At 45.3% G+C, this 26,198-nt stretch overlaps 1 long non-coding RNA gene and 1 pseudogene across 1 annotated transcript; both read right to left on the bottom strand.

Annotated features, from left to right (window-relative positions):
* LOC143956398 (uncharacterized) overlaps window positions 1-10,085 on the bottom strand; it is a 33,095-nt pseudogene extending 23,010 nt beyond the window's left edge.
* A 451-nt stretch (window positions 10,086-10,536) lies between these two features.
* Window positions 10,537-12,262, bottom strand: LOC143956408 (uncharacterized). The gene is made up of 3 exons (XR_013269907.1): window positions 12,185-12,262; window positions 10,785-10,894; window positions 10,537-10,672 (listed from the first exon to the last, which is right to left on the bottom strand). It is a non-coding gene; the product is annotated as an uncharacterized LOC143956408 (long non-coding RNA).
* Between the last annotated feature and the right edge of the window lie 13,936 nt (window positions 12,263-26,198).

Here is a 26,198-nt window from a genome sequence, read left to right on the forward strand (position 1 = left end):
CCGCGCAGGCGCACTGAGCACTCCGCGAGTGGCGGCTCCCATGCGCATGCGCAGGAGTGACATCATCGCGGCTTCGCCAAATGACAGCGGCGGTGCAGTGAGACCCATCAAGAAGATAGATGTGTCGGACTAGAGGGGACAGCGGTGACTTCGCTGGCTCCTGTGTCAGGTAAGTGGCACATAATGGACTACTATGCGATGTGATCCGATGCGATGCGATGCATAGTAGTCCATTATGCTTTACTTTTGCAGGGAATGAAAGAGGAAGTAAATTCGTCAGGGTTTACTTCCTCTTTAACAGCCGTGCCTTCGTTTGTTTTTCAGTTTTGTTGCATAATATCACATGCAAATATACGTAGCACCCACCATCTTTAGGTGGGTGCTAAATAGTTTAGATAAGGTAAGTGTTAGTAAATTTAGCCAGGGACTTGCACTTTAAGGCCTGGTTGTCTGTTTTTTTTTTTTTTTTTAAATATTTTTATTGATTTTAAGACAGACAAACAGACATTCAACAGGTAACAGTGACATGCCACATTATTAGGACTAGACCCACGCAGGGGCCAGCTAGTTGCTTCCAACATAATAAATCTACCGCTGCAGCACGTCCACAAACAAACAACAACTAACTTAGTGCTTGGTTGGCTCCCACTCGATGAAGATACTTAAGGACCAAATTTCTCAGTCGGGCCGCAAGGGACAGTAGAAAAAGTGATCTAGACCCACAGTAGTGGCTATACCATATAAAAGTATACAAAGAAGTAGAGCAATACTAGGCACCCCCTACAACAAGAATCCCATCCACCCATAGAATGGCAACACTTACATGTTCAATCTGTGGTCGCTGTGGAGGCCTCAGCCAGCCATCTGGCCCACACTCTCATGTATTTTTTGGGACATCCCCTATTCTGGTATGTTTCCTTATAATGTGGTAGTACTTTATTGACATGAGTTTTCCACAACAGCATTGACGGCGGGGCCTGCTTTTTCCAGCATAAAGTAATCATTTTCCTGGCATAAAAAAGTAGGAGTCCTATCAAAGTTCTGTCCGCTATCCTGGGGGCCAACCCCTCTACCAATCCCAGAAGGCATATCCGCGGGGTTTGGGCTACATCTATTCCCACCACTTCTTGTATTACAGATAGCACCTGTGACCAGTAGCCTTGTATTGCCGGGCAGGACCAGAAGATGTGTATGAAATCACCCGGATCCCCAGTACATCTCCAACATTCCGAGGACAGGGAGGTTCTCATTTTATGTAATCTATATGGGGTAATATATGCCCGGTGTAGTATTTTGTATTGTATGAGACGGTCTCGAAGTGAGACCAGGATTGTGAAGGGAAAGTCCCACATGTCCTCCCAGTCCTCGGAATCCAGATCCGGAATGTCCTGAGTCCATCTTTGACGGAGCTTTGACAGATCTGGAGAGGAGACCCTAATGAGGTGCGCATAAAGGACCGAAGTCGGTTTCCTGGCGCATTCAGACCTTGTAACCTTTTCCAGAGCGGACTGCACTATTTGCGTGGCATTGGGTAACACTTGAGCTTTAAAAGCATGAGATAGCTGCATATATCGGAATACATGCGAGGGGGGTATATTGTTGCGAGATACCAAGTAATTAAAGGGGTGTATAGTTGTGCCGGTGGTGAGGTCAGACATGAGTTTAATACCACATTTGGCCCAAACTTTGGGGTCTGGTAGCGAGTAGAGATGGGGTAAGGTAGGATTGTTCCATAGGGGGGCGTGCGGGGAGATCGCAGTCCGTGGAAACCCTTCCCTGGTTGTCTGTTTGGGAGAGGAGGAGTGACAGAGTAGAGAGGGGAGGGTCTGGCCACCTGCATTCTGCCTGAAAGATCTCCCTTACCTTCCATTGAAATGTTCTGGAAGGAAGGTGGGCTGGGGACTGTGGTGCAGGCAGTTTGTATGGAGAGCCCTGGACCAATCATTAAATTGTATTGGCAGGGACAGGCCTCACATATAAACTGGGGGTCACATGCTCCAGGGGAAGGAATGGGAAGAGTGTGGAGGGGAGAAGCAGCAGAAATGTAACCCACCAGGAGCAGGCTTGAAGGCCTGGGGGTTCAGAGACCCCAGCGCTGGATAGCAGGAACAAACTTGAAGGCCTGAGGGTTCAGAGACCTTGGCGCTGGATAGTTCAACAGGAATCAAGCCACCATGTAACTCCGAGAGAAGAGGACCAGGCAGGAAGTAGCTGCAAAAAAGGCACATTAGACTGGGATCGAACTTCTGTGGCAATCATGGACTGTCGATGGGAGAGAGCAAAGGGTGTGCAACCCAGCGGTGTTTATTCGTCCAGGACTTTCCTGAACTGGTGCGAGAGGACTGCAGGAGTCAAGATAGGCAGGTGAGGCCTGTGGCTTCCAGCATCCATTTACCACAATGCCTTTCAGAGGGGCACTGGTCAGTTCACTATAGGAAAGGACATTCCCATCACCCATTACAATCAGGAACCCGGAATGCTGGAGAGGGCCACATAACACCTGAGATGGCAGCAGAGGAGTTCCACCCTGGCTCCAAAGAGTTGGATGTGTCGGAGAAGCAGGTAGGACCTGTTGGGGAGGCCTGTGGTCTGGTCAGGGACCTAGGTCCCTTGCTGAGGTTACTGGGTAGTCTCCGGATTACCACCCCGTAATGCCGGCCATAAGTAAGTCCCTTGTTGAAACTGTCCGAAAGGAGCCACAAGTGCAGGAGGGGGATCCCTCAGGTGAGAGGTATGGTTCGGTGGAACATTTATTTGTCTTGTCCCCTCCTGAGGAAGATGGTTCTAGTGGGGAGGATGAGTGGTTCTTGGAGAGCTCCACTTCAGTCAGTGCTACCTCCGGGCTCCGGAGAGCATAGCCATCTACCCAGAACCCCCCCGTCCCCCCTATCAAATGCATCGCAGATACCCCTCAAGGGCTGTCCGAGCCCCGGACTCTTATGTACTGCCTGGGTTGGGAAGGCCCAAGGAACTGCCATGGCTGTCGCGGTTTCAAAGGGACCTCCAGAGAAGGATTGCCCAGGAGTGGGGGTTATGCCGTGTACACGCAATCTGACTTTTCGACGGACTTGGTCCGGCGGATTATCCAAACGGACTCTGCAGCGGAAGTCTGCCGGACTTTCACACAAACGGACTTGGCCACACACGATCATGCCAAAAGTCAGACGGATTCGAACGTGATGATGTAGAATAAGGAAGTTCATAGCCAGTACCCAATAGCTGCCCTAGCGTCAGTTTTAGTCCGTTGGACTATCACACAGACGACCAGATTTTTCGACCGAACTCGAGTCCATCGGAAAGATTTGAAACGTGTTTTATTTCTAGGTCCGTCTGACTTTTGGGAAAGAAAAGTCCGCTGGAGCCCACACACAATCAAATTGTCCGACGGATTGTCAGATGGTGTCAGATGGCACTGATGACACATGGCACTTATACGTGGCACTGGGGACAGGTGGCACTGATGACAGGTGGCACTGGGGACAGATGGCACTGATGACAGGTGGCAGTGGGGGCAGATGGCACTGATGACAGGTGGCAGTGGGGGCAGATGACACTGATGACAGGTGGCAGTGGGGGCAGATGGCAGTGGGGGCAGTGGGGACAGGTGGCAGTGGGGACAGATGGGCACTGTATTTTTATTTAATTTTTTTTATTTATTTTTTACACTGACCGCTGCAGAGATGCAGCGGTTCATCTCTCCCTCCTCACACGCTGTCTGTGTAAGGAGGGAAAGCCGGCGATGAGAGATGATCTCATATGTTTACATATGAGATCATCTCTCATCGGGCATGCCGATCACGCTGTAAACGGCCGCTCTGATTGGCCGTTTACAACGATCTGTGACTGGCTGTGTCTGGGGGACACGGCCAGCACAGAACTTCCCCGATGTGTGCCCGCGGCGGCGCGCAGAGGGGAAGTTAAAGGGGGGACGTCCAGGGACGCCGGCAGTTAGCATCCACGCTGCAGAGCCGTCTTTAGGCTATAGCGCGGGCGCAAAGTGGTTAATAGACCGTCTGCTGCGTTGTGATATTCGTGCAGGGGTGGAAGAACGGACGCAGTTAACAGAAAGGTATGAACACACCCAGCAGCTCCCAAGGGAGTAGTGCGCTACATAAATATCACATGCAAAAAGAAATTCAGTCAGGGGTGACATGAAGAGACAGAAATGTTTTATTTATTTTTTATAATTTCTTTATTTTTATTTTTATAACAGGAGAAAAATGAACAATCCTTCTGTATATTACATTCCATTTCTGCACATACAGCCAGACAAGAAATAAAAAAAAAACATGATAATAACTCGTTACATTCCATTCCGTCTGCTCCTTTCTGTTTCTAATATACTATCCAATAAAGATGGATAAAAGAATGAACCCAAATAAACATAAGGAAGCCACAAAAGAGGCAAAGAAGACATAGAAATAAGAAGAGTCATCTTAGCCCTTGTACACACGGTCGGAGATTCCGACGGAATGTATCCGATCGGAGCGTTTTGTCGGATAATTCGACTGTGTGTGGTCTCAATCGGACTGCTTCCGTCTGAGTATCCGACGGACCAAGTTTTCCAACTTGTCGGTAAAATTTTCCGACAACATGATCCGATCGGACCTTGTCCGATCATGTGTAGAGAATTCCGATCAGACCAAGTGCCACGCATGCTCAGATCAAATTCCTACACCACAGCTATTGGCTACTAGCGTGAACGTAGTCCCGTCGTAACGAAATAACGTCATCACGCTCTGAACGATCAGATTTTCCGACAGCTTCGTCCGACTGTGTGTATGCAACAGTTTCGGACAAAATCCGACGGATTTGGTTGTCGGAATCTCCGACCGTGTGTACAAGGGCTTACTCTCTCATTTCCGCCCTCCATGTTGTTACTCCTTGCCGCATCAGGAGGAGGACGCTTCCCCCATTTATAGTCCATTTCCCCCTCCTTTCCTTACCCCCCTCCCAAAACTAAAAAAAAAAAAGAAAAGAAAAAAACCCAATTTCATTTCCCTCTTCACCCCTCCCCTCGTGCCTCTCCCTCCCTCCACTACCCCTCCTCCTCTTTAACCACTTGCTTACTGGGCACTTAAACCCCCCCTCCTGCCCAGACCAATTTTCATCTTTCAGCGCTGATGCACTTTGAATGACAATTGCGCGGTCATACTACACTGTACCCAAATGAAATTTTTATCATTTTTTTCCCACAAATAGAGCTTTCTTTTGGTGGTATTTAATTACAGCTCGGAGTTTTATTTTTTGCTAAACAAACAAAAAAAGATGCAAAAAAAAAAAATCACGTTTAATAGTTTGTTATAAAATTTTGCAAACAGGTCATTTTTCTCCTTCATTGAAGTGCGCTGATGAGGCGGCACTGATAGGCTGCACTGGTGGGCACTGATAGGCATAGTTAAGGTGGCACCAATAGGCACAGATAAGGTGGCACCGATAGGCACAGATAAGGCGGCACTGATGGGCACAGATAAGGCGGCACGGATGGGTGGCACTAAGGGGCACTGATAGATGGGACTGATGGGCACTGATAGGTGGCACTGCTGGGCACTGGTAGATGACAATGATGGGCATGGATATGTGGCACTGGGATGCAGCACTGTTGTTGAGGCAGATTGCGGGCACTGATGGGTGGCACTGTGGGCACTGCTGGGTGGCACTGTGGGCACTGCTGGGTGGCACTGACGGGGGACACTTATTTATTGATGAGGTGGCACTGGCAGGTGGGCACTGGCAGGGCTGACCGTGATCGGGACTGATGTCCCGATCACGGCCGCCGGTGATCCGCTCTTTTTTTTCTCCTCGCGCTGTCAGCGCGAGGAGGAATAATAGCCAATTACCGGCTCCATTGTATCACATGATCAGCTGTCATTGGCTGACAGCTGATCACGTGGTAAGGGGTCGGGATCGACCCCTTGCTCCGATCCGTGATCAGGCGAGTCTCATAGACTCGCCGATCACAGAGCGCGCAGGCCGCTCGTGCACGGGACGACGTCAATGGACATAGTCCCGGCAAATGAGGTCCGCGCTGTAGCCGTCATTTGGCTATAGCGTGGATCTCTACTGGTTAATTTGTATCAATTCGTTTTTTCCCTAACTCTGAAGAAATAAAACAGTTCCATGGTGACCATATTTTTAAATTTCCCTTTTTTTCCTAGTTGTCTAGACTAGATCTTCCATCCTGTTTACTTCCTCTACTTTCCTAAGCCACATACTCACTGTAGGAGGTTGTAAATGTTTCCACTTAAAGTGGTTGTAAACCCTTACAACCAACTTTGACCTACAGGTAAGCCTAGATTAAGCCTTACCTGTAGGTTCAAGAAATATCTCCTAAACCTATATGGTTTAGGAGATATTTGCCGAAAGACAGGCACCGCTGTCTACGGCGCATGCGCACTGAGCGCGGCACCCGTCAACGGCGATCTGCCGCGCGTGGCGGCTCCCGTGCGCATGCGCGGGAGTGACGTCATCGCGGAATGACAGCGGCGGAGTAGGGAGACCCACCGAGAAGATGGATGCGCCGGACTACAGGGGACAGCGGTGACATTGCTGGCTCCTGTGTCAGGTAAGTGACACATAATGGGCTACTATGCGATGCATAGTAGTCCATTATGCTTTACCTTTGCAGGGAATGAAAGAGGAAGTAAACGCATCAGGGTTTACTTCCTCTTTGAGGGGTTGTAAATCTATGCATTAAGGTGAAAAAACATCAGACAATACCCCCCCGTTTTACTTACCTGACCCCTCAAAAAGTCCCCGCGCTCGCCCCCGACATCCTCTTCACCGCTCAGCCTGGCCGTTGATTGGTTACAGAAATAGTATGGTACGGCAGGGCTGTGTAGAATAGTTGTGCCACATCCAAAATTAATTGCATAAAACAGGAACCCCCTGGGGGTAGATTTTAATGGCACGTAAAACTAAATTATAAAACAATCAATTTACTTTATTAAATATAAAAAAATAATGTACAGTATACATAAAATATCCGAGGGAAGCCGCGGAGCTGTAAATTGCAGTGAAGCTGGGGGGGACGCAGGGTGAAGCCGCCGAGAAGCTGGAGACACAGGGTGAAGCTGCTGCCAAGGAGGAGACGCAGAAAGGAGCCGAAGCTGTCCGCGAACCTAGATGGGGTAAGTGCGGGGCTGGTGGGGGGGGGGGGGACGAGCAAGAGACGGGGGTGATTTAGACTGGGCGACCAACTGGAGGGGGTGCGGGGGCAGCTGCGGGAGTCTTGTTTGCCCTCCTCAAAATATACAGCACCAGCTGCCACTGGGAGTAACAGTAAATTCTTCACCCCTTGGGAATGCAGCTGTGGCTGTGTCAGGAAGACAGAGCAATGGGGGAGAGAGATGAAAAAAAAAGATAAAGACTGGGCAAGTCGGAGCTCCGGGATCAGACGATGAGATGGGAAGAACTGCGGGGAGAGAACCAAAGTTACACAGCTAACAAACTCCCCAAGAGGGAGAGGGGCCCACACAGGGAGGGGGATTGGTGAGGGATGACAATTGTGTCCCCCTTCCTCCAGCATCTGAAAGCTGCCAGCAGGGAGAGAGGAAGAGACCAGCTTTCAGCTGCTGGAGGAAGAAGGACACAATTGTCATCCCTCGCTAATCCCCCTCCCTTTTTTTGGACCCCGTTTGCTCGGGCCCCCTACAAGAGGACAGGTGGTCCCCCTCTATCAGCGGCCCTGGCTCTATGGTGTGATCTGTGTGAGTGCGGGGGCCGAGGCAGCACTGTATGTTTAGTGGGTCGTATTACTAGAATTCATTCCAGGTACGAAAAATAATATTGTTACCCCTCCCCCAAGACATCATGAACATGAAAGCGTTTGTTACCTTGTATGAATTTTCTGGTGTACAACAAGTATTTTTTTGCGACCAAAACATTTCCCGCACTCTGAACATGAATACGGACGTTCACCTGTGTGAGTCCTCTGGTGTCCAGCAAGGTCTGTTTTATTAAAGAAAGATTTGCCGCACTCCGAACATGAATAAGGAAGCTCCCCTGTGTGGGCTCCCTGGTGTCTAACAAGCTCTCTTTTATTAAAGAAAGATTTCCCGCACTCTGAACATGAATAAGGACGCTCACCTGTGTGAGTTTTCTGGTGTCTAACAAGGGCTCTTTTAATACAGAAAGATTTCCCGCACTCTGAACACGAATAAGGACGCTCACCTGTGTGAGTTCCCTGGTGTCTGACAAGGTCACTTTTATAAATGAAATATTTCCCGCACTCTGAACATAAATAAGGACGCTCACCTGTGTGAGTTCTCTGGTGTATAAAAAGAGCTATTTTATCAATGAAAGATTTCCCGCACTCTGAACATGAATAGGGACGCTCGCCCGTGTGAGTTCTTTGGTGCCTAATAAGTTGTCCTTTCTGAATGAAGCATTTCCCACACTCTGAACAAGAAAACGGACGCTCACCAGTGTGAATTCTTTGGTGTAAAACGAGGCTCTCTTTTTCTATGAAAGATTTCCCGCACACTGAACATGAATAAGGACGCTCACCAGTGTGAATTTTATGATGTCTATTAAGTTCTGCTTTCGTAATGAAAGATTTCCCGCACTCTGAACATGAATAGGGACGCTCACCAGTGTGAAGTTTCTGATGTCTATCAAGTTTTGTTTTCATAATGAAAGATTTCTCGCACTCTGAACATGAATAGGGACGCTCACCTGTGTGAATTTTTTGGTGTATATCAAGGTTTTTTTTTGCAATGAAAGATTTCCCACACTCTGAACACAAATATGGACGCTCACCTGTGTGAATCCTCATGTGTATAACAAGCGAAGATTTTTGACTGAAGCATGTCCCGCACTCTGAACATAAAAAGGGATGTTCACCTTTGTGAATTCTCTGGTGTTTTACAAGGTCTCCATTATAAATAAAACATTTCCCGCACTTTGAACATGAATAGGGACGCTCACCAGTGTGAATTTTCTTGTGCCTAAGAAGTAACAATTTTTTTACAAACAATTTCCTGCACTCTGAACATGACAATGAACTCTCTTCTGTGGGAACTCCTTCATGGCTCGAAGAAGATTCCTTGGGAATAGAAGGATCTATTGAAGTATCTGTAGTGTGAGATCCTATAGTCTTGGTGTGTGATCCATCAGAAGATTCCTCAGGATTAGAGGGATCCATTGATCCCCCCAATTGGGAAGGTCTGGGATGTATATTTGGAGTAACGGGATTTCCTCCTGGAGAATATTGTACAATGTTATTATCTTCTGCTTTATAATCTGGAGATACAATGAGATGTTCCTCAGAGGTATTCCGGACATTGTGTCCACCTGTTGGGAAACAATTTACCATTAAATGTTATAACCTTCCATTCGGGAGTCATATATGTTGGTCCTTCACCAAATAGTCTATAAGAGCGCCGGCATGGATTTGGGGGCAATTAGAAGAGAAAAATATGAATACAAACCAAGCAAAAGTGTCCAGAGCTCCAAACACAAAGTGCACAGTGCTATGTCTCTTCTGTTCTCGTGTGCAAAATTCTCCGACAGAGTTTAATAGAAATGTTCTCGTTGTGTTTGGTGCGATGGACAGTTTATTTTCTGTTTTATTGAATCACTTTCATGTTGGAAATTAAGAAAGGAGATGGACTTTCCTCCACCTCATTTCTTGAAAACATGATGATATTGAGGAATGGAGATGGACCTTTCATATGGTGTACAGTATCTCCTCCTCATTTGTTGGGAACATGACGTTATATTGAGGAATGGAGATGGACCTTTCATATGGTGTACAGTATCTCCTCCTCATTTGTTGGGAACGTGACGTTATATTGAGGAATGGAGATGGACCTTTCATATGGTGTACAGTGTCCCCACTTCACTTGTTGGCAACAATATGCATGATACATTGGGTAGTGGGGTGGGTACATCGATGATGTTCTTGTTGACAGTTAAGGTTTCTCAGTATTTCCTTTACAGAAGGATGTGATGATCTCTAATTTGTACACGAGAAGCAAACTTTGCGAGTAACTAAATAAAAAAAATCCGTATATGGAAGGGGTGCCTTGTTTTTAAAGCTGTGTGGATATACACAAGTATATAAATTATGGATGGTGTGACCGTTCTGTGTTGAATCCCAGGAATACAGAGAATGGGGACATCTCTCTGGTGGGTTCCCATTACTGGATCCATCTGTAGGAAACACACACACTGACTGAATACATTGTTTCTATGTGTTTATCAGATGATGGGGGATCTAGGTGGAGCCTCCGTACTGCTCTCTCCTTTACAATAAAGTCTCCTCTTACCCGGTGATGTGAGGGGCGGCTGATTCTCCATCATGACGTCCTTGTAGAGGTCCTTGTGTCCTTCTAAATACTCCCACTCCTCCATGGAGAAATAGACAGTGACATCCTGACACCTTATAGGAACCTGACACACACAATGATACAGTCACCATCCAGACACATCCCTTGTCTGTTACTGGATAATGTCCCAGAATTCCCAGAATCCTCCTCACCTCTCCTGTCAGCAGCTCCATCATCTTCTTGGTGACTTCTAGAATCTTCTTCTCCTTATTTTTCTGTAGGGTTAGGAGGGGTGGTGGATACATGGTGATGGGGTCTTGTCTTTCTCTTTGTCTTGTGGACAAGCATTTACTTCCTCCTATATTATTCTCAATAGATGACTTCATAACTACAGTACAGTCCTGTAATATACATCAATAAATAGTATATCAGAATCCTCCTCACCTAACAAAGCAGGTCTGTGTTTTATTAATAGAGTCAAGAATGATTGAACACTCCCAGAATCCTCCTCACCTCTCCAGTCAGTAGGTAGATGATCTCCAGTGTGAGGTTCCATATCCTTTCAGTCGTGTGATTTTGGGCCATCTCCATGTGGTCATGTGATCTATACAGGACTCTCCTCTCTGTAGACGGATAATAAACTGAGAATTATCTGGATGTACTGGTATGAAAAATGTCTGCACAGAGTTCCTCCAGAGTTCTGACATCATAAATTCCCTGTAAATAACAACTCCTACAAAAATCCTTCATTTTAGGCTTGGGATGACTGGGGAAGAGTTAGGACTTCTTTCAAGGTATTCTTTTGTGTCCTGGTTGGAAGAGATTTCCTTTCACTTCCTGTCCAGCATGTATCTGGACTACAAACCAGAGGCTCTGGATGGACAGTTGGATAAATGGTTCTATATTTAGGATGTATCCGGTCTATAAACCAGAGGCTCTGGATGGACAGTTGGATAAATGGCTCTATATTTAGGATGTATCCGATCTATAAACCAGAGGCTCTGGATGGACAGTTGGATAAACGGCTCTATATTTAGGATGTATCCGGTCTATAAACCAGAGGCTCTGGATGGACAGTTGGATAAATGGTTCTATATTTAGGATGTATCCGGTCTATAAACCAGAGGCTCTGGATGGACAGTTGGATAAATGGCTCTATATTTAGGATGTATCCGGTCTATAAACCAGAGGCTCTGGATGGACAGTTGGATAAATGGCTCTATATTTAGGATGTATCCGGTCTATAAACCAGAGGCTCTGGATGGACAGTTGGATAAATGGCTCTATATTTAGGATGTATCCGGTCTATAAACCAGAGGCTCTGGATGGACAGTTGGATAAATGGCTCTATATTTAGGATGTATCCGGTCTATAAACCAGAGGCTCTGGATGGACAGTTGGATAAATGGCTCTATATTTAGGATGTATCCGGTCTATAAACCAGAGGCTCTGGATGGACAGTTGGATAAATGGTTCTATATTTAGGATGTATCTGGTCTATAAACCAGAGGCTCTGGATGGACAGTTGGATAAATGGTTCTATATTTAGGATGTATCCGGTCTATAAACCAGAGGCTCTGGATGGACAGTTGGATAAATGGCTCTATATTTAGGATGTATCCGGTCTATAAACCAGAGGTTCTGGATGGACAGTTGGATACATGGTTCTATATTTAGGATGTATCTCGTCTATAAACCAGAGGCTCTGGATGGACAGTTGGATAAATTGTTCTATATTTAGGATGTATCCGGTCTATAAACCAGAGGCTCTGGATGGACAGTTGTGTACATATTATAATTGTGTAGAAGAATCTGCCGAATTTAAAGCACATCTCAGTGTCTATGGAGGAAGAGGACAGACATGACGGGGGGGGGGGGGTTACTGGATATAAATGTAAAACAATTCTTATTACCTCTTCTGCTCACGGTTGAAGGAATATCTCCCTCTACTTCCTGAAAACGCTGCTCTCTCTAGGAACTTCCTGTCTACAGATGACATCACTTCCTGTCTGTATCTTCCATCACTTCCTGTTTCTATCTTCTATCACTTCCTGTCTCTGCTTTCCACTGACGCTAAGTGAGTTCTCCACCTTGTGGATAACATACAAACTGCAGTCGGTGTTTTTAAATAACTTTAACAGCCGTGTCTTGGTTTGTTTTTCAGTTTTGTTGCTTAATATCACATGCAAATAAATATCACATGAAAAAAAATAATTCAGTCAGGAATGACATGAAGGGACAGAAGGATTTGAGGCAGCCGACATCCACAGAAGATCTGTACTTGGTTCTCCAAGATGTTTGGAAGAACCTACCTGCCGAGTTCCTTCAAAAACTGTCTACAAGTCTACCTAGAAGAATTGATGTTGGTTTGAAGGCAAAGGGCGGTCACACCAAATATGGATTGGATTTGGATTTCTCTTCTGTTCATTTACTTTACATTTTGCTCATTGATGAAAATGATCTATTAACACCTCTATTTCTGAAAGCGTTCTTCACTCACATCATTTTTATTTTTGAACTGCCCATAAATTTTGCATATAACTGCATATCTATAATGAACAGCTTTGTGTATTTATTTTTTTATTTAATTTTCTACTTTTATGTCATCATTAACCACTTCAATACAGGGCACTTTCGCCCCCTTCCTTCCCAGCCCAATTATCAGCTTTCATCGCTCTCGCACTTTCAATGACAATTGCGCGGTCATGCTACACTGTACCCAAATGAAATTGTTATCATTTTGTTCGCACAAATAGAGCTTTATTTTGGTGGCATTTATTCACGACTCCGTTTTTTATTTTTTGCGATATAAGCGAAAAAAAGCGGAAATTTGGAAAAAAAAACATTTTCTTTTTTCTATTTTAAAAGAAATCCAATAAAATCAAATTTTGTCATAAATTTAAGCCAAAATGTATTCTGCTACATGTTTTTGGTAAAAAAATTCCGTTAAGTGTATAATAATTGGTTTGTGTGATCACGGACATATGTACGCAAATGATCATGTACATATGTGTGCAGGTGATCACGTACATATGTGTGCAGATAATCATTGGGACATGTGATTTTAGTGGGACATATGTGGGGGACATGTTTTTATTATTAGGGACATGTGTTTTTATTATTTGGGGACATGTATGTTTTGGGGACATGTGTGGGGACATTGTGTTTATACTGTGTGGTGTGTTTACTGTGTGGGGACATGTGTGTATTACACTAGACTGGTGATCAGTGAGTAAAAAGCTGTAAAAAACAGCTCATACTCACTGATCATCAGCCGGCTGCAGCGATCTGCTCTCCTCTCCTCAGCGATGACTTCTGTGTGAGGAGAGGAGGAGCCGATTGCCTAGCAACCGGCTGTTTGTTTACATCACATGACGGCCGTGATTGGACACGGCCGTCATGTGATCAGGAGGGCCAATCACAGAGCCCTCCTGCCGATCTGAGATGCGCCGTGTCCGGGTGACACGGGCGCATCGGGATCGCGCCGCTGCGCGGGCACGCGCGCGCGTGATCCCGCTCCTTCTGATGGACGTTCCTAAACGTCCTATCAGGAGTAGACGGCTCCCACCCGGCCGTATATGTGCATTGGCCGGGTGGGAAGTGGTTAAATATATATAGTTTTATTCATAATAAATAGTAATGCATGAGACCTGTAAAAGTCCTGTGGTTTATCCAGAGTTGCGTATTTCAAACTTCAGGATGGGATTTGCTCATTAGCTCAATGGCACCAGGCTTTACATTTGTACCCGAGTATGATATACAGATTACAGCAAAAAAACGATATACTTAAATTATGCCGGATACACAAAAAAGTCTTTGGCATGTAAGATTTTGCAGAAAAACTTTTTCTTAGGAAGTTATTTTAGATATTTACTTTGGGTGGGTTCTTTTCTGTCCTGTCACCATCTTTCGATTTTTAAAGAGTTGTATTTATTAAAAAAAAAAAAGGCTGTGTTGCAGAGACGGATGTGTAGGGATTATGGAAACGGTTCATAATGAGCACAGGAGGTGTGCAGAGCTGGGACCCCCTGGAGGACTGGTGGGAACCCTCATAATGGACAGTGGAGGTGTGCAGAGTTTACAGGAGGTTTGCATTATGGCAGGAATCCTTCATATTGAGCACAGGAAGTGTGCAGAGTTGGGACCCACCTGGAGGACTAGTGGGAACCCTCATAATTGGCACAGGAGGTATGTAGATTTGGGAAAACCCCGTGGAGGACTGGTGGGAATCATTATGTAGCACTGCCCCCCTAGGGGGTTGCTTGGTAATGCATGTTCTCCTGTGCAGTCACGACCCTGTGAATTTTCCAGCCCCGCTGACACTCTAGGTTCGGACATGTTGAGTATAGCTTTAAATGACACACGGACACAATGCTAGTAGTTTCAACAATCTCTGATTTTACATATTTAAGAAGAGAGACTTAAGTGAACGATTAGTGAGCCCAGTCCTGGTTATAGCCAAGACTAGGTTGAAATAATGCTTGCCACAATAACAGTTAGTAATGAAAAGTGGATACTAACAATACACACAGTCACAAATGAGACCCTTGGGGAAGCTATTGATGTATATAAGGAAATTGTGTGGTTGTGCGTGGCAAGGAATCAATTAGCAAATACTGCACCTCATCCCCCAATTATATGAAAAGAAAAAGAGCGCAACCGGGGAGAAAAGGGATTATTGCGGTGCCAGATTCAAAAGAAAAGAAGAATAGAGAAAAAAAAAAAGAATAGAAAAAAATAGAAAAAGAACCATAGATTATATTATCACAATTTTTAATAAATATCACACAGGATAAAAAAGTATAACAATACAATAGACAATATAAATCCAATATAGACAAAGACACAATTACACACTAAAACATACAATGTATATAATCTATCCAGTTATCAGACAGCCTTAGATATAGAGCATGTTGGGCACAGATGGTATCGGCCTTTAGATTCTGTCTGATCAATCTTTCCCTACATGTTTCGCCATATATAAGGAAATGTTTCTGAACTAAAAAGGAACCTCGGGCCGGCCTATAATACATTTAATCCTGATGAGAGATAATGTACCATCGATAACAGGAACGTGTCTCCTTTAAGAGCAATAACAATGATGTTCTATAAGCAAGGACTTGCACTATCCTCACCGGCAAGTTGGAGCTCATAACCAAGAATTCATTAATGTGGTAAAGTGATGATAAACAAGGCAGGATAGCCAATTCTGTCTAATAACAATCCTTTATGAGGTACAAGCAGGGGTGGACTGACAACTCATGGGGCCCCCGGGCAATAGGAGATTATGGGGCCCCCAGGTGATAGGAGAAGATTGTGGGGCCCCCAGGCAATAGGAGAAGATTATGGGGCCCCCGGGCAATAGGAGATTATGGGGTTCCCAGGCAATAGGAGATTATGGGGCCCCCAGGCAATAGATTAGATTATAGGGCCACACAGTATACACACACACATACAGTATACACACACAGACACACAATATACACAAACACAGTATACACACCTAAAAAGTACTGGAGAGGCGGGGCAGCTATAACCTTGGGATTTAAAAAATAACACAGATTTTCACATTCTGTCCCTGGTTATATCGAGGCTGGCAACCCTGATGGGGCCCCTTAGTGGCATGGGGCCCTCGGGGTACAAGTTGTCTTTGTACAGTGTTCCGAGTGTGATATGTATGAAAGGCAATAGAATCTGTGGGCAAAGGACCCCTCCCAAATCCTGACAGCATTCGGCTGCTTCCCCTCGGGGGAACGATCAAACGATTCTCCTTGCTGCGGAAAGGCAGAGATGGCGATCGGTCTGCTGACTCAGTGAACCAGCCAGTTCCACGGTGTTCAGCGCTATTGCAGAGTATCCTGCAGAAAGCGGGCAATGTCCGGACCCTCTAAGACTGGAGCTGTAGGCTGTGTATCGCGTGGTAGGTGGCGATCCCCTCACAAAGCGGCGAGATGGTGCTCATGCGATGGGATCCAGGAAGCAAGAGAGCGTGGGTCTGGTGAGCGGATACCTTTATAGTCTCTCCCACAAATCTCCCCTGGGGTGAATGGCTTTCTGGGAAATGTAGTCCATAGTCAGTTCTGCAATTCAGTGATGCCTATTCAGAAGCCTACAGCTCCCACAATTCTTCCCTCTGTACTCCAAAATGTGAGGTCAGTGATCCAAGCCCAGCACTAGGGAGGACACAGGAGCAGTTTGAAACAACAGGAGGCAAGTCTGCAAAGTCAGATAACCGTAGCCTGCTCCTGGCTACATTTATAATAGGAAAAGGAGGTGTGTAGAGTTGGGATCCCCAGGAGGACTGATGGGAACCCTCATAATGGGCCCAGGGGGTCTGCAGAGTTTAGAGATGTGCATTTTACCAAGAATCCTTCATAATGGGCACAGGAGGTATGCAGAGCCAGGATGCAGCGATGTACAGGTGTTCCTGGTCACTGGCACACCAGCCCAAGTATCACCAGACCAGTGCAGCCAGCAACAGTGTTCATGATCCCCACCACACCTGTACTGTGTTACGAGACCAGTGCAGCCATCAACAGTGTTCCTGATTGCTGCAACACCTGTTCAACTGTCACCAGACCAAGTGCAGCCAGCAACAGCGTTCCTGATCATGGCCACACAAGTCCCAGTGCCACCAGACCAGTTTAAATTAGCAAGAGGGTTCCTGATCACCACCACACCAGCTGTCAGCAACAGTGTTCCTGATTGCTGCCACATCAGAGCCAGTAGCCAAAATGAGTGAAACCAGCAACAGTGTTCCTGATTGCCACCATACCCATCCCATTGACATCAGACCAATGAAGCCAGTAACAGTGTTCCTGATTGCCACCATACCCGTCCCATTGACAGCAGACCAATGAAGCCAGTAACAGTGTTCCTGATTGCTACCATACCCGTCCCATTGACAGCAGACCAATGAAGCCAGTAACAGTGTTCCTGATTGCCACCATACCCGTCCCATTGACATCAGACCAATGAAGCCAGTAACAGTGTTCCTGATTGCCACCATACCCGTCCCATTGACATCAGACCAATTTAGCCAGCAACAGTGTTCCTGATTGCCAACATACCCGTCCCATTGACAGCAGACCAACGAAGCCAGCAACAGTGTTCCTGATTGCCACCATGCCCGTCCCATTGACATAAGACCAATGAAGCCAGTAACAGTGTTCCTGATTGCCACCATACCCGTCCCATTGACAGCAGACCAATGAAGCCAGTAACAGTGTTCCTGATTGCCACCATACCCGCCCATTGACATCAGACCAATGAAGCCAGCAACAGTGTTCCTCATTGCCACCATACCAGTCCCATTGACATCAGACCAATGAAGCCAGCAACAGTGTTCCTGATTGCCACCATACCAGTCCCATTGACACCAGACCAATGAAGCCAGCAACAGTGTTCCTGATTGCCACCATACCAGTCCCATTGACATCAGACCAATGAAGCCAGCAACAGTGTTCCTGATTGCCACCATACCAGTCCCATTGACATCAGACCAATGAAGCCAGCAACAGTGTTCCTGATTGCCACCATACCAGTCCCATTGACATCAGACCAATGAAGCCAGTAACAGTGTTCCTGATTGCCACCATACCCGTCCCATTGACAGCAGACCAATGAAGCCAGTAACAGTGTTCCTGATTGCCACCATACCCGTCCCATTGACATCAGACCAATGAAGCCAGCAACAGTGTTCCTGATTGCTGATACACCAGCCCCAGTGTTGCTAGACTAGTTTAAGCCAGCAACAGTTTCTGATCACTGTAACACCAGTCCCAGTGTCACCAGGCCAGTACAGCCAGCAAAAATATCCTTAATTGACGATTAGCGGTTAGCAGGGTTACCGGTTGACAGCTGAATGTAAACACAATAATTTCTGGCAATAAAAAAAATGGGACAAAAACAGTGTGGGGTCCCCCTCCAAAAAACATACTAGGAAAAGAAAGAAAAAGATCTGTCTGGATGGGAGGCGTCCCGCTGACTGCTGTCTCTTGGCTTTGACAGCTTTCATATAGGCAAGGGCCGGGCCACCCGGTGATGTAAACGGGAGACCCCGCTCCCTTTGCCTATATAACAGCTGTTAAAGCCAAGAGACAGCAGTCGGCAGGACCCCTCCCATCGAGGCAGAGGTTTTTTTTTTGTTTTTTTTTGTGTGTGGGTGCCGTGATTGAAGATGAATTTACATCACGGGACACTTTTTTTTTTAAATAAAGAAATTGTCAAAAACTGTCTCCTGTCGTTTTTTCTTTTTTTGGCACTTTTTAACACCTTGCTCCTTCAGTAGGAGATACTTGACGTCGATGTGTTTGGTTTTAGGATTGAACCTTTCTGATTGCATAAGCCCTATACTTCCCTGGTTGTCTTCAAAAATGGGAATTGGTTTTGACATGTCTATCCCAATGTCCACAAAAAGTTGACTAATCCATATCGCATAGTATGTCCACTGCTGTGGCCATGTCTGGTCTTGTCACAGTGGCAACATATAGCAGCTTATTGATTGCTTTGCAATACATGTCATTGTTCGATAGCAAGTTTTCTGCTTCATTGCTCTTTTTGATAGCCTGGTTCCATGGGGGTTTTCACTTCCTTTTGTATCTTGCATATGGAATTGTTCCAAGATTTCTGAGATTTTTTGAGATTGATTGAGAAGATAACTTCCATCTTCTTCTCTCTCTATTTCGATTCCCAGATAGTAGCTAATGTTCCCAAGTTCTTTTTATTTCAAAATTTTCTTTCAGCTTGTAAAAATAATGCCCTTCTTGTTCAAAACAGGTTATAATGTCATTGACATACAATAGGTAAGGCTGGATATCCATCTGTCTCCTTGATTCTTGGAGTAGAGACAGGGGTCTGCTTTACTTCTTGAGAATTCCTCTGTGGTAGGCACTTCATTCACTTTCTCATTCCACATCCTTAGCCTTTGTACACACGGTCGGAGATTCCGACGGAATGTGTCCGATCGGACCGTTTTGTCGGATAATCCGACTGTGTGTGGTCTTCATCGGACTGTTTCCGTCGGAGTATTAGACGGACCAAGTTTTCCAACTTGTCGGTAAAATTTTCCGACAACATGATCCGCTCGGACCTTGTCCGATCATGTGTAGAGAATTCCGATCGGACAAAGTGCCACGCATGCTCAGATCAAATTCCTACACCAAAGCTATTGGCTACTAGCCTGAACGTAGTCCCGTCATAACGTAATAACGTCATCACGTTCTGAACGATCGGATTTTCCGACAACTTTGTCCGACCGTGTGTATGCAACATTTTCGGACAAAATCCGTAGGACAAAATCAGATGGATTTGGTTGTCGGAATGTCCGACCGTGTGTACAAGGGCTTACAGATTGTTTAAGACCATAGATGCTCTTCTAAAGTTTACATACAAGGCTGTCTCCTTGCTCAAACCCTGGTGGTTGCTCCATGTAGAGATCTTTCTTAATGTCTCCAAATAGGAAAGCAATTTTAACATCTAGGTATTTCACTTGCTTGCCCTTCCCGACTGCAATGCTAAGAAGCGCTCTGATGGTGGAGTGTTTTACGACGGGAGCAAATCATCATAATCTTCACCAAATTTCTGGGAGTAACTCATGGCAATTAGTTTGGCTTTGAATTTATGGATATTCCCTACTGCGTCTAACTTTTCTTTGAAAGTCCACTTACTTCCTATAGTTTTGCGGTTAGGAGGGAGCTCTGTGAGTGTCCAGGTTTTGGTTTGATGAAGTGACTTTAAAGAGGAAGTAAACCCTGATGGGTTTACTTCCTCTTTGATTCCTTGCAAAAGTAAAGCATAATGGACTACTATGCATCGCATAGTAGTCCATTATGTGTCACTTACCTGACACAGGAGCCAGCGAAGTCACCACTGTCCCCTTGTGTACGGAGCCTCCATCTTCTTGGTGGGTCTCGCTGCTCCGGCGCTGTCATTCGTCGGAGCCGCGATGACGTCACTCCCGCGCATACGCACGGGAGCAGCAACTCGCGGCATATCACCGCCAACTTCAGCGTGCTCAGTGCGCCTGCGCGCCTTAGACAGCGGTGCCTGTCTTTTGGCAAATATCTCCTAAACCATATAGGTTTAGGAGATATTTCTTGGACCTACAGGTAAGCCTTAATCTAGGCTTACCTGTAGGTCAAAGTGGTTTGTAAGGGTTTACAACCACTTTAATTATTCTTCTGCTACCTCACCCCATTTTTTGGCTTCACATATTGGCAGTTTTTCTATGTCTTCCCAGGATGTTGGTTTAAGTATGCTGTGTGTTTTGGGATCCCCTTTGTAGTCTGGGCGGATCTTCTTATTTCAAGCAATTCATTAGAATCTGGTGGGGAACTTCCACCTCTTGTTCTGACTCCTGCACAGGTTCGCTTTGACGTGTTCACTTCACAGCTTTCAGGGTACAAGGCAGGGGTCCCTCCTTTTTCTGCTTCTGTCCACACTTGTGATTGATCCATTAGCCCTGGCTGTGCGTCAGAGGTGGGGGGCATCTGATCGGGTTTGCTGGAAGAAAAAAATGTCTCTTTACATGGACGATGCGTTGCTTTATCTAGATGGTACTGAAGCTTCATTTGATAATCTGACGCGGGTGGTGGAGGAGTTTGGGGAGGTTTCTGGAATGCGGGTTGGCTGGGACAAGTTTCTGGCCTTTCCCATTGGCCCTATTTTATCATATGGCTACCTAGAATGATCCAATTTACAGATAGCTCATTCCTTACATTACTTGGGCATTCAATCCATAATTTATTTGAGGCCCTTAATATCGCCCCTATAGTTGCGTAAATGCTAGCCAAGCTTCATACTTGGTCCTTTTTGCCACCTAATTTGATTGGTCATCTTAAATTCTTTAAAAATATATTTTTGCCAAAATTTTTCTATTTTTCAGAGCAACCCCTGTTTCCTTGTTTAAAAAAAGTTTTTCAACATATTAAGTCTAATGCCCTGTACACACGATCGGACATTCCGATGACAGATTCCGATGACGGATTTTGGCCCAAACTTGTCTTGCATACACACAGTTGCACAAAGTTGTCGGAAAATCTGATCGTTCAGAACGAGGTGACATAGAACATGTACAACGGGACTATAAAGAGGCCAGTAGCCAATAGCTTTCGTCTCGTAATTTATTCTGAGCATGCGTTGCACTTTGTGCGTCGGAATTGTATACACACAATCGGAATTTAAATGATTGGATTTTGTTGTCGGAAAATTTTAGATCCAGATCTCAAACTTTGTGTGTCGGAAATTCCGATGGAAAAAGTCAGATGGAGCCCACACACAATTGGAATTTCTGACAACACAGTCCAATCATTTTCAATCGGAAAGTCCGTCCGACCATGTGTACAGGGCATAACTTGTCCTCTTTCCTCTGGAATGGGGCTCAACCACGTATAGCCAGGTCCTCCTTACAGGACCCTAAAATCGGATGGAGGTCTAGCCTGCCCTAATGTTCAAAATTACTTTATTGCATCTCAGCTTTCTTTTGTCTATGCCTGGGTTCACTCTACTTCCCAAAGCCCTTCATTAAAAGATGAAATACACAGGTCTATAGGTTCTCAATGTTCTTGTTACTCCCTGTGGATGTGTTTAATGGTTTGGTGAGAAGGGGAAACCATTCTGTGCTCTGTGGTCACCCCGACTTAACCTGGTGGAGTCACCTTGGTGTCACTAATGTCTCTCATGTTTTTACAAATAACCTTTTTGTTTCTTTCGAGAACTTGAAGAGTCATCATAGTGCAGACAATAAGTTCTCTTTTAATGATCTTTTGTTCCATCTTGCCATTCGGCAGCGGTTTGGGACTCTAGAGCTCATGGAATCTCCACTGGAAGAGTTGCTATCCTTTTCAGAACTCTCTAAGTTGGTGACTACTTTTTTTTACAGCCACCTTCAGGTGGCTGGGACCAACCCCTTTCAGAATTCCCATCACAAATGACTGGTGTTGGTGCATGGGCTTTCTGGGGAGGGTTGGGAAGAGCCACTGAGGTTTGTCTTCAAAATGTGATTAGTACAGCTGACAGGCTTAGTTGATGACTACTTTTTATGGCCGCCTTCAGGTGGCTGGGGTCAACCCGTTTCTAAGTTGGTGACTACTTTTTACAGCCATCTGCAGGTGGCCGGGTCCAACAACTTTCAGAATTCCCATCATAAATGGCTTGTGTTGGTGCCTGGGCTTTGTGAGGAGGGTTGGGACGAGGCCACTGAGGTTTGTTTTCAAGATGTGGTTAGTATGGCTGACAGGCTTATTCAATTTAAGTTTATCCGTAATCTTCATTACACTGCGGCCAGATTGGCTTGCATGGGGTTTGGAGCTGCTGTCCCCTGCTGTTCCCGTTGTGGACTTGGGTGGTGGCGGACCTTTTCTGCATGTTTTGGGTTTGTCCCATATTGCCTGGTTTTTGGCGCGATTTCTTTCTTTTCTTTGAGAACACCCTTCATTTTCCAGTGCCTCGGAAACCAGGCTGGACTTTAAGGTTTTTTGAATGACTTTGTTCCTCGGACTCATGCCTGTATTTTGCTTCGCATGCTTTTGTTTTATGCACGTAAACTGATTTTTTTTTACACTGCAAAGATGCTGTTTTACCTTCCATCCAACAGTACTTTAGTTTAGTTAATGCTGATCTACCTAAATTTAAACTGATCTATAAGGGTCAGACATGTCTTAAGAAGTTTACCAAAGTATGGCAGCAATGGTTGGATTTCTCTTATGCCGTGTACATACGGAATTCTCATCGGAAAAAGCTCTGATGGTTTTCCCGATGGAATTCGGTCACACCAAATTCCGATAGTTTAGAATGCAGTGACATACAACATGTACGACGGGACTATAAAAAGGAAGTTCAACAGCCAGTAGCCAATAGCTTCCGTCTCATAGTTGAATTTGTGCATGCGTGATTTTTGGCGTGTCAGAATTGCATACACACGATCGGAATTTCCGATAGAAGGTCATGTGGCGCTGGTGTGTCTGAGTGTATGAGTGTGTTCTGGGTTCATGTACTTATTTCTTCTGGACATTTGGTACTATTGCCCATTTTTATACTGTACTGTTGTAAGTAGTCTTCAGGATCTGTAATATCCTCACCCCTCTTGGATGCAGTACTTCTGTCTGTTATTGTCAGGGCTGGCTTAGCCCTTCCTTCTCTGGGCTGGCTGCTCAGCTGTCGGCTACTTGCCAGCTCTCATCTCTCTCCACAGTTACCCAGCTGTTCCTGATCCTACTCGTCTGACCTGCCTACTTAAAGCTGTCCAGCTCACTTCTCCTCTGCCTTCGCCTTGGTCACATCACAAGAAACCATCTCCTGCGGTTCTGTTTAAAGACTGGCTTGCTGACATCCCTTCTGGCTCCTTATCCTGCTCGCTGTTGCTCCACTTGGATCCCTGACTTCTGGTCTGGCTGATTACCCGATCTGGTTATTGAACTCTGGCCTGGCTGACTACTCGATCCGGTTACTGGACTCTGGCTATGCTTTGACTACGCTTACTCTATTTGCCTTTTTATTTTTTATTAATAAACAAGTGTGATTTAATTGTACTTCTGTCTTGGTCTGGTTCATGGTTTCTGACAGTTTTATGCAAGTTATGTAATTTCTTTATTTTTTTCGTATAAGTTCCTTTTGTATGTTTACACAAAATTGTAAATACCGTATTTATCGGCGTATAACACGCGCCGGCGTATAACACGCACCCCAAGTTTAGGAGGGAAGTTTAAGGAAAAAAAACTTTTAGGAGGCAAGTTTAAAGGAAAAAAACTTACATTTTAAATGCCCATCAATGTAGCCTTCCACTGTCCCCCTGCAGCCCTACACTGTTCTCCTGCAGCCCTACACTGTCCTCCTGCAGCCCTACACCGTCCCCCTGCAGCCCTACACCATTCTCCTGCAGCCCTACACCGTCCCCCTGCAGCCCTACACTGTTCTCCTGCAGCCCTACACTGTCCCCCTGCAGCCCTACACTGTTCTCCTGCAGCCCTACGCTGTCCCCCTGCAGCCCTACACTGTCCCCCTGCAGCCTTTCCCAAATTTGCAGTATGGTTAGTTTTAAATTTACTGCTGCCGCCAAAATCTTCGGCTCCTCCCGCCGCGATCTTCGGCTCCTTCGGCCCCGATTTTAAGGGGAAAAAAGTGCGTGTTATACGCCGATAAATACGGTAAACACCTTTTTAAAAAAAAGGATGCTATCTCCCTGCAGACATCTTATTGGACGAAACGCATAGGGAGGAGTCTCAGCACTGACGTCATGCTACTACTGTTGGATGCTGAGCAGAGACTCTATTTTTGAGTCTGTTTTTGCCTTTGCACTTTTCATGCATGGTACCCTAAAAGTCCTGTGGTTTATCCAGCGTTACGTATTTAGAGCTGTAGAATAGAATTTTATCATTAGCTCAATGGCACCGGTCTTTACATTTGCACCCAAATATGACATACAGAGGTGTTGCATGTAACTGCAGCACAATATTTGATTCCCCAAAGCTATCCACCCTCTTTCGGGCCGGGCCTCTCCACTGTGGTTTAGTTTTGGAAGTGTGGAATATTTACCACCGGGAATGCTATGTCCCCTGGAGACTTCCTATTGAATGAAACGCGTATGTAAGAGTCTTAAACCTAAAGTCACAATGCTACTGTTGGATGGGAGCAGCTGAACAGCCAACATAATTGGGATTATACTAAATCCCATGCCACATACTCACATTCCTTAGACCCTGATAAGAAACCAGCCCATCTATTTACTGCTTACAAGTGTAATAATGTGATACCTATGTAATCATGTTCATAAAAAAAGAAACTCAATTGAGCTGAACAAAAATTTGGAAGGATGCTGGGTGTATCTTTTTTTTGTCCTTACTAAAGTATCCTTATGCCACGTATACAGGATCGGACATTCCGACAACAAAATCCTGTATTTTCCGACGGATGTAGGCTCAAACTTGTCTTGCATACACACGGTCACACAAATGTTGTTGAAAATTCCAAACGGTGACGTACAACACGAGCAGAGAAAAATTAAGTCCAATAGCCAGTGTGGCTCTTCTGCTTGATTCCGAGCATTCCTGGAATTTTGTGTGTCAGAATTGTCTACACACGCTGAGAATTTACGACAACAGATTTTGTTGTCAGAAAATTTGAGATCCAGCTCTCAAATTTTTGTTGTCGGTAATTCCGATTTTCGATGGAGCCTCCACACGGTTGGAATTTCCGACAACAAGCTCACATCGAACATTTGTTTCTGAAATTCTGACCATGTGTACGCGGCAATATCCTTACTAAATATTTGCTAATACTAATCCTTACTAAATATCCTTACTAAAGTAGTTATTATTAATTTGGGGCCAGCCATCCTTGGTGGAGTTGTTAACTGGTGGACACCACATGAATTTGCATCTGGGCTACTCTCTATGTAGAATTATATTTCTACATTACCCATTGGAATTGTTTTTACCCTTTTGTTTTTATCTCCTGCCAACTTTTATATCTTGTGTTGGGAGGCTATTTTTGGTGGTGTCTTTGGACCGGTTACTCCAATAATACTGAATGTTTTTTCTTTTATTCTTTATATACCCATACAATCTCATTTTGCGAGTTATCTACTTTTTATTCTATTATATTTGGCTACCATACCAGACTTTCTCAACCTTTTCAACATGAAGGAACCCTTGAAATAACCTTTCGGTCTCAGGGAATCCCTGTTAAAAATGTCTATATCTACAACTCATGAGACATTGGTCATTGGTCTGATGGTCAGCGAAAGAGTGCTTCTTACATGTGTGGTCTTCAGGAAGAACCCCCCCCCCCCCACAGATAGCTAAAAAGATCATTGTTGTTATTGGGAATCTTATCTGAGAGGCAAAAATTGGTCATTGCTCAAGGAACCCCTAACAACCATTGGAGGAACCCTAGGGTTCCACAGAACCCTGGTTGAGAAACCCTGCC

Source organism: Lithobates pipiens, unplaced genomic scaffold (assembly GCF_037356315.1).
Source record: "Lithobates pipiens isolate NorthernLeopardFrog02 unplaced genomic scaffold, aLitPip1_a1.2 Scaffold_35, whole genome shotgun sequence".
In the NCBI taxonomy this organism is placed as follows: Eukaryota; Metazoa; Chordata; class Amphibia; order Anura; family Ranidae; genus Lithobates; species Lithobates pipiens.